This window comes from Apium graveolens, chromosome 1 (assembly GCF_009905375.1).
Source record: "Apium graveolens cultivar Ventura chromosome 1, ASM990537v1, whole genome shotgun sequence".
Classification (NCBI taxonomy): Eukaryota; Viridiplantae; Streptophyta; class Magnoliopsida; order Apiales; family Apiaceae; genus Apium; species Apium graveolens.
The window spans coordinates 196,940,319-196,948,213 of record NC_133647.1 but is presented as its reverse complement, the minus strand read 5'-3'; the positions used below and the strand labels follow the sequence as shown (position 1 = coordinate 196,948,213).

Below are 7,895 nucleotides of genomic sequence, written 5' to 3'. Positions count from 1 at the left end.
AGTAAAACATATTGTGTAATTAGCAAAAGAAAAAAACACAATCTTGAATTGAGTAATGTAAGAAGTACCAACTAAAGTTTTAACATTCTAATAAACTAATTAAAAACCAAATAATCAAGCAAACATTTAGACCTTCTGATCCCGGCAATGATTCATCTTGGATATTGATCGACGATATCAAAATCTTCTGACCGAGAACTGCAACTTATTCTAAAGATTCACACCTATTCATTCTTCCAAGCATACAATGTTAAACAAAAACCAAGACCGGATACTTTAGACTCCTTAAAACTCTGCGAACAAGACCACTGTCGTTCCGAGGTATCTAACAAGGTCTCACCAGTCCACAATTTCTCCGCTGACGAACAAGTCTGAAACATGAAAACTGCATTCCCCAAAGTTGTACCAAATAACCAATTATGAACATCCCAAAAGATTTCCACAGGAAGCCCATCAACCAATATAGTCTGATTACCACGAAACTTCCATCTCAAATGCCTAACCTTCATCACCGGCTTACTATCCAATCTTACAACAAGACAAGGATCATCAACCCCATTCTCATCACACTCAATCACAAGATCATGCACCTCTCCATTATCACTAAACCGCAGCTTTACTCCCATACACCTTCTTCCCAAAAACATGCTCCTTCTTCGAAACAAACATCGAATTAAACAAAGAAGGCACTGCACCACTTTTCTTCAAAGCCTCTTTCTTCAAATCTCCAACCACCAAAACCATCTCACCCTTACACACAACTCCAACATAAAACCCCTCAATAGGCTCAGGCCCTTGCCCGAATTTCGCAATCGAAAAATCCCAATAAACATAAATCTTGCAAGAATTCACATCAATACACTTAAACCCTTTCTTCCTAAAGAACAAACTAGGCTTAATCTCAACTTTACACAAACACTTAAGCAAAAAATCATCAATCTCAACACTTAAACAATGACCCATCAAATTCTTACTCCAAGAAACAAGTAATAAAACAAGATTTACCAACCAATTTACACTGATAAGTACAAGTAACTAAATTTTGTGAAGCTTTACTTACAGATGAACTTGAACAAGAAGTATCAGCAACTTGAACACCATTTTCACCAAAACAAGACAATGAATCCCTCATTTTATAAACCTTAAAACAGCAAAATATGAAAAGGGTATGTGTAAGAATGATAGAAATGAAAAGGGTATGTGTAAGAAATTAAGAATGTTTTGTGTGATTTTCAGACAATGTGAGATGAGATTTTACAAACCCATGTTGTGAAACTGGGTTGGAAACATGTGCAGGTGTTTTTAAGTCTTGGGTTTGTGTTGTGTTATGTTGAAGTTAAAGAAAAGACACAAGAGTTGAGACTAGTTTTAAGGTAGGCGTGTAATGAAACTGTTAATGGGTAAAGAGGAGTGATGCTTAAGATTAGGGGCTAATTATGGGCAGGGGCCAGCTGGCAGGGCAGATCAGTAAAATGAGTCACGGGATGGAAAGGAGTACAGTTAATTAAGATAGGATTTCGGATTTCGAATTGGATTGAATCGAGTTTTGTTTATCGAATATTTGTAAGTTATTCGATTTAATTTTTGAATTGAATTTATTTTAAAATCAAGATTTGTATTAATCCCATTTCTTTGACTCAATCTCATGAAGATTTATGGAAAGGAGTATAATCACTTAAAAAATCAGATTTTGAATTGGGTTAAATAAATTTTTATTTATCCAATATTTATAAATTATACTATTTAACATTTGATTTGAATTTATGTTAAAATCAAGACTTGTATGAGCCGACGGAATCTCAAGAAGGATGGAAAGAAGTACAATCACTTAAAAAGAATTTGGATTTTAAATCAAATAAACAAATATTTATTTACGTAATATTTATAAATTTTCTTATTTAACATTTCATTCGATACATGACATGATAAAAAGTTGATATTTATATTTATTTTATAAAAAAATATGTGTACACATTATCATTTTAAAAAATAATAATTTCTTCCAACAAATGAACTATGAAGTGATATGGTGATGGCTTCTTTAACATGTTATTGCACACTCATTGATTTAATTTGTGTGAATTAATTGCAATAGTTTCGGAAAAACAAACATCTGACACGAGAATCTAACACACAATCAAATTAAACAGGACACATTTTTGTCACATCTAAAAACTAACAATAGTCACAATCACACGTAAAAACACTGTAACCCGTTCACAGGCGAATCTTTCTACATGGATATACGTTTGGCAACAAGTCAAAACAGAATAAAACTCTGTTCATATTTTATTATTTTTTTGATAGAAAATCATATTTTATTGTTATTAATTTTATTTTAACCCACCTGCATTTACATCTTTATTAATGGTTAAAGCAAGTTAGCGATACCTATTTCAGAGGAGTAATGTTACCTATTTCGGAAGAATTTCGAATATATTCTCTAATCATATATATTATATTTTTTTAAGGATCCCTATCCACAGCCACAGCTGGATAAGGACCACTTACAACCAACAAATCAGGACCGTTAAAGCAAAAAACGGATGGCTGGGATCCGCCACTGCCCCTATGTTTCATTGCGTCTGCCGCCCACATACTCCATTTCCCTTTTTGCCCTTTATCAATATTAATTCATTTATTAATACTTTTTTATCTACATAAATATTAATTTAATAAGATATTATTCTTAATATTTCTGATTAAAGATTGTATATTAAAAAATACTATAAAATATTTTTATAATAAATTAAATATTATATTTAATATTCAATATTTTAAAAGTATTGAAACATTAAAATGAAATTAATATATTTAAATATTTAATAATAAATATTAAAATAATAAATAAAAATATTTTAATATTTAAATATTTTAATTATTCAATATTTTTAATAATAAATGAAAATATTTGAATATTTGAAAACATTAATAATGTTAAATATTATATCGAATATTAAATAAAAATAAATCTAGGACCGCAATGTTTCATTGCGTCCCCGCAATGAAACATTGCGGTAGTCGTTTTTCTTTACACACAAATACACACAGAAACTAACCTTAAATTCAAAAACACACCACTACTAAGGCGATTCTTGGAGATTCTGAGGCGATTCTTGGTGTTTCTGAGGCGATTCTCTTTATTCTTGGCGATTCTCTCTATTCTTGGCCCTTTGAAGCTACATCACAGGTTTGTGAATCGGAATTGATGTTTTTATATATACAAACATATCATGAATCAGATATCATGAATGTGAAATAATAAAATTACAGTGTTAATAAAATTATTTTATTTTTAGTTTCGAAAAAATGTAAAAAATATTGTGTAAAAACCCCTCTTTTATCGTCCGCTAGAGTTCTTTTTCCTTAAAATCCCGCTAGAGTTGTAGGAAGTGTGCTTGTATTCTGATTTCGGGTTTCATAATTTGTATGTATGCTTACTTGTTCTTGGATGTGTTGAATACCTGCCAACTGTTCGATAAAATTCCACAAACAACTTTTGCATAAAACCACATACTTTATACTTATTTATATTATTGGGGAACTTCCATTGCAAAATTTTTATCTTTGCTTCGAGGTATGGAATTGTTAGTTATAATATATGTGTTGCACGAGGCAGTTGACTATGTGTAAATTTTTTGTATTTATTTGATTAGATTCTAGATTTTCATGGTTGTTATTTTGAGCGGGGTAAGTCAATAATGTCGACTAGTAGGACCCATGTAGAGTGTAATTTAGTTGCTTATCGTATTGGATAAATATGATGTTCTATATAGTTTGATGAGGATGTAGATGATCTTTCAGAGATGGTGTTGTAGTTTTTTCAGTTGACATTGTATCCGGTCTGACCCTTTCTTGTCTTCTTACGGAGTTTGGACTTCTTACAAGTGATGTTTCTTTCTCTGTTTTTTTATACTTGTCTTATATTTTGTCAGCAATTTTGTGTTTTGTCTTGCTGATTTTTCCCCAGCTGTATATTTATTTTGACAAGGGCTATGTGTCAGGCTTCTTCAGCTGTGTAGTTTCAATCTTCATATTTGGAAATTGCTGCAAAAACACAAATATGTGCTCCCGTTTCATACTAGATGTATTATATATTCTTTTCGGGTTGTAGTCTAAACTTTTATGCTGCATATGGAAATAAAAACTTATAAATTTTTTATCGTACTTATGCCAACTTTTCATGAATACTAGTGAATAGTGATTCTATATTTTAAGTAACCGATGGCTTAAATTTTTGTACCCTGCTCACTTCATTATGTATGATCAATGATGTTTATTTCATTAGTGCAAATAATGTGGTGCTGAAGGAGTTTTATTATTTTAATCTTTTACAGATTTGTACAAATCTCAATAATTTGTTTTCTTTTTCTTAATTACTGTTTGTTTGGAGTTGTACTGATGTGCTTTTTGGTTTAAAATATTGCAGATACTATGGGCATGGAGTGTGGACCTCTTGATCGATCCTTACTGACTATGCATGACCGCCATATTAGCAGTCTGATCTGGGAGGGCGGGGACAGGAATACCGTAGATGTTAGACAGCTGACAGCGAGGATGGGTGAGTGACATATACTTCCAGATCAGCAAGCTCTATTGGATGCATATGATTTTGGGGCGTTCGGCAACCCCCGTGTGGTTCGGCAGAATGACATCAGACTCATTACGGCCTTGATTGAGAGGTGGAGGCCAGATACTAACACATTCCATCTGCCGTGTGGGGAGATGACTATTACTTTGGAGGATGTTTATATGATTCTGGGATTACCGGTTACTGGCCGTCCTCTCACCCAGGGCGAGCTTGAGCACCCGAAGGCGTGGTTTATGAAGAACTTGGAGGATCCGTCTATGTCAGAGTAGGAGCGCAGGGAGTTCTATAAGGATGGGCTGCATTTTAACCAGTTAAGGAACCGGTACGGGGCGAGAGCTGATAACAGAGATATGGATGCTGCTCAGATTGAGGTGCAGTGCAGAGTGCATACACGGGCCTATATGTTATTTATTATTGGAGGCGTGCTTTTCCCTACATCTTCGCGGGACGTGGTGCATCCCCGGTATATGCAGCTGCTGATGGAGGAGTCGGAGATTCGTGATTATGCATGGGGTGCAGCTGTTTTGGCACACTTGTACATATCACTGACTTTGTCGGCTGATAGGTCTGTTCGCACCTTTAACGGGTGTAGTCTGCCATTGATGTTGTGGGCTTACGAGAGATTGGCACCCGGGAGGCCGGAGATTGCGCCTCAGCAGGAGATTCGGTGGCCGAGGGCGTGCGCGTGGGCCGAGGGGTGTCTTAACAGCCGCATTATTTCATTGCGGTGTGTCGGTCAAGCTTCTGCTTTGTTGACCAGTCAATTCTTATTAATATTGGCACATAAAATAAGTTTTGCACAAAAAAATAGTTTTGACTGTTGCCGCAATGAAGCATTGCGGAGTGTCCTAACATCCGCATTGTTTCATTGCGGTGTTTTAGCACATAAAATAAGTCAATTTTTATTAATATTGGCACATAAAATAAGTTTTGCACAAAAAATAAGTTTGACTGTTGATAAATTTTTTAAACTAAAATAACTCAATTCACTAAAAAGTATAAAATTAATAATATTAATTTTAAACTAAAATAATTCATAGGATAATTTAAAGAAAAAGTACAGAAAAAATAAAATTGATAAATTTATTATTAAAATTGATAATATTTTAAAATATTACTACTACTTATATTTAATGTTAACATATTTTAAAAAATTAATTACTGTTGCACATTAATATTATTTTTATACTTATATAAATAAGTTAAATATTAGAATAAGCTAAAAGAGCATTAAAAGCTAAATAGAGGGGCAGTTGGGACCTTAAAAACTGGGGGTCTGCCCAACAATGAAATATTGCGGAATGCGCAATGTTTCCTGTGCATGGCGACATGCCGCAATGATTCATTGCCGAAGTCAAGACCCGCATTGAAACATTGCTTCTTCCCGCAATGTTTCATTGCTGTGGGTTTTAGTAATTCATTTTATTTATAAGAAAATAGTCCATAGACTAGAAAGAATACCCAAAATACATCATTTTTAAACTTCTAACCTCTCAAAATACCGACATGCGCAAAAACCGTCCAATATACCCACAAAAAACGCATTTAAGAGATATGTATTCAAGTTTTTAAAACTTAGTAAAGAATAAGCGTGTCACTTTTGTTTTTAAGAAAAATACACATGTTCAACACGTGTATCCATGAAAAAACAAAATGTGTATGTTGGACATGCGTATTCGTTATTAGTTTTTAAAAGTTTGAATACACATTTTCAAATGCTTGTTCAGTCAGTAATTTGGGCGGAACAAATTGCCAATTGGTATTTTGATCCTTTTTTCTCAAATGGTGGTATTTTATTTTTTCACCCCGACTCAACTTTTGAAATTACCAGTATTTCTTATTCTGAATTATTATTTAGGATATTTTATCAATACTCCGTTTCAACTAATTTTTTACATCTATTAAAAATGATGTTTTTATCAATTTATCAAAAATACAAGTCATTTTCATTACAATTCACAAAATTTGATATGTAAACTGTAACACGTTTATACTCCTCAATAAAACTTAAAAAATCATTTAACTCTACCGGCTATCTGTTTAGTTAGTCTTTGTTGATCATTTTTTGAAAAATTTGTGTGTTTATTTCATTTTAACTGATTGAATTTGATTTTGTTATGTATTGTACAATTTTAGAAAAATATGAAAATTACCTTCTTTTTTTGACGAATTATATTTAGGCTCTGTTTGCGATTGCTGTTAAAAATTGCTGTGCTGTTAGAAAAAGTGCTGCTGAAAAAAGTGCCGTTGTAAAAATCAGATTACTGTTTGGTAATTTTTTTGATACATATATGTTTTGATACAAAAAATTAAAAATAATGATGTTTTTGGTAAGATTTGACGGTGAAATCAGCATCTGCTTCCCGCAACAGCTGAAAAGCAGCTTTTTCTAAAAGCATGGGGGAACTTACTTTTTCTAACAGCAGCTTTTAGGCAAAAAGCACTTTTCCGAAAAACAGCTTTTAAATTTTATCAAACAGTTTTTTAACTGTTTTTCAGCGAAAAGCTGTTGTTGCTGTCTGCAACAGCAATACCAAACACAACCTTATATACCTTAAACTGAATATCTATACTAAAATATTTAACTTAAAATAACAATCACAATAATTAAAGGGTGTAATGTTTCTAAATACATACTCACCTAACGGGTACAAAAGAATTTTTAATATAAATACATGGGCTATTAAAAAATTAGAACTCTACCATTAAAAAATACATTACGTACCCATCAAACTACGATAAATACGTATTTAAGAATATTTTTCTATTATTAAATTATAATAGCAATGGTCCAATGGATAAAGGTTATAGCCTCTAAAAATCATCGATTTTACCAATTAATCATTTCAATATGCTCTGTTAATTGGATTTTATAATTTGATTAATCACTGTAATTTTTTTCTTAAATTTATATATTTAGTTTAATAAATTAATTATTTTTATATTTAATTACATACATTCAATTAATACCCCAATTATCTGATTAATTATTAAAAAAATATTCTACCAATATAATATCAATTTCCGATTTTTAAAACCGGGAATTAAATTGGCAACAAACAAAGCACAAGCAGATGCGTGTGCGTGACACATGAGAAAGCGTGCGGGCAACCAAATAATGTGAAATCATACACCATGCTGCTGCCCTTTGGCCCATCACCCCCTTTTTATAAAGTTTCAGGATCCTATGGGACGCCCCGTCACTTTAGCCTTCCTTGAGTGTTTTGAGAAGTCGCGGAACTAGAATTTAAAATTTTTAATTTTTTTTTGTAATTTTTACAAGAATTTGATTTTTTTCAAGATT

General features: G+C 32.3%; 1 pseudogene; it reads right to left on the bottom strand.

Moving 5' to 3' along the window:
- LOC141677005 (uncharacterized) lies at nucleotides 1-1,402 on the bottom strand (annotated as a pseudogene).
- Between the last annotated feature and the right edge of the window lie 6,493 nt (nucleotides 1,403-7,895).